This window comes from Schistocerca piceifrons, chromosome 4 (assembly GCF_021461385.2).
Source record: "Schistocerca piceifrons isolate TAMUIC-IGC-003096 chromosome 4, iqSchPice1.1, whole genome shotgun sequence".
In the NCBI taxonomy this organism is placed as follows: Eukaryota; Metazoa; Arthropoda; class Insecta; order Orthoptera; family Acrididae; genus Schistocerca; species Schistocerca piceifrons.
In genome coordinates, this window is record NC_060141.1 from 400429892 (window position 1) to 400431821 (window position 1930).

Sequence of the window (1930 nt, forward strand, 5' to 3'; positions counted from 1 at the left end):
TTTCCAGCCGTACGTGGGGTCTGGACCCCTCCACCATCCTCCACACCTATAAATCCCTCATCCGCCCTATCCTTTGTTACGCCCATCCGGCCTGGATCTCCGCCACCCATTCCTTTTATAAATCTCTTCAAATCCTTGAACGCCATGCTCTCCGCCTCGCCTATCGCATCCGTCTCCCCTCCCCCACGCGGATCCTGTACTATCTCATTCCGTTCCCCACCTCCTCCTTTTCCTTGAGAGGATACGGATCCCATACACCTCCCGCAAACTCGATCCTCCTCACCCACTTGTCTCACTCATCCTCTCCCACCCCCGCCCACTGCCGCGCCTGTATTCCCACGCCCCACCCGGTCTCCATCTCTCCACTCTCCTTCCCCTCTCCCACGGTGGCTTCCGCCAGCTCCCCCTCCCTGATGATGTCCTCCTCCCCTCCATCTACCCCTCCTATCACCTTTGATCCTGCCCCCCCCCCACTTCCGGTGTCCTTTCCTTTAGGCACCCTCCCTCCCTTCTCTCTCCTTTTCCCCCCATCCCTCTTCCTCCATCTCTCTTCCCCCAGGCTTCCCATTCCCCTTCCTCCTTTATCTCCTCTGCCCATGGCATCTCTGCTCTCCCCTCTCCCTCTCCCACCCCAACCCCCCTCCTCCTCTCTTGGCAGGTCTCCGGACTCGCACACGCTACGTGGACTTTCGCGCGCCGGAGATCATCGCCATCAGTGTCTCGTGTGTGTGCCTTCGTTTGTGTTTAGTGTTTGTTCGCCGTCACACCACCACTGTTCACGTGTACCGTCGCCATCATCCCTGTTATGTGCGCCGTGTCAACTAGTGTTAGTGATGTTTTCTCGTCCAGCGTGAACGGCTCCATGTTTTTTTGTTTTTTAAGTGTCTACATTTTTTGCCCACCGTTTTGATTGTATTCTCTGTGCCACCTACATGTATTACTTATTGTAAAACTCAAGGCTGAAGAGCGGCGTACTCTGCTACTGACAGCCCACCTTGTGTAAGGTGATCAAAATCACAATCAAGAAGAAAAAAAAAACTGTTCTTTCGCACATGTCCGAAAGAACAGATACCATCTTAGTATATATATAGTTAAGGCTCACCGGCCACTTGACCATCTTCTTCTTCTGTGCGAATGCACAAACAGTGCCCGAACTCTTACGGAAATCGGCAACGCGCCGCGAGTAATGAGTATAATGGGCGGGGGCACTACGAATGTAGTGCGGGACAATACATTGAGAATGTGGGTTTCGCAGGAGGCGTGCCCGAAATAAATCCCTGCAGTCGCGCTGTCCACTGTGTCCTCGGTGGCTCAGATGGATAGAGCGTCTGCCATGTAAGCAGGAGATCCCGGGTTCGAGTCCCGGTCGGGGCACACATTTGCATCTGTCCCCGTTGAGGTATGTCAACGCCTGTAAGCAGCTAAGGGTGTTCATTTCATTGTAAAGGGATATTATTGTCGTGTAACAGCTCCGCCACAGGCGGTGCGTTATGAAAAGGTGCTAGATGGTGTTGAAAGATGCAGTCACCTTCCCCGAATTGCTCTTCAACAGTGAGAAGCAAGAAGGTGCTTAAAATATCAGTGTAGGCCTGTGCAGTGATAGTGCCACGCAAAACAACAAGAGGTACAAGCCCCCCTCCATGAAAAACACGACCACACCATAACACCACCACCTCCGCATTTTACTGTTGGCACTACACACGATGGCAGATGACATTCACCGGGCATTCGCCTTACCTACACCCTGCCATCGGATTGCCACCGTACCGTCATTCGTCACTCCACACAACGTTTTTACACTGTTCAGTTGTCAAATGTTTACGCTTCTTACACCAAGCGAGGCGTCGTTTGGCATTTACCGACGCGGTGTTTGGCTTACGAGCGGCAACTCGACCATGAAATCCAAGTTTTCTCACCTCCCGCCTAGCTA

At 52.8% G+C, this 1930-nt stretch overlaps 1 non-coding gene across 1 annotated transcript; it reads left to right on the forward strand.

Moving 5' to 3' along the window:
- The first annotated feature begins 1300 nt into the window (after positions 1-1300).
- Trnat-ugu lies at positions 1301-1374 on the forward strand. The gene has a single exon. It is a non-coding gene; the product is annotated as a tRNA-Thr (tRNA).
- Positions 1375-1930: the final 556 nt, after the last annotated feature.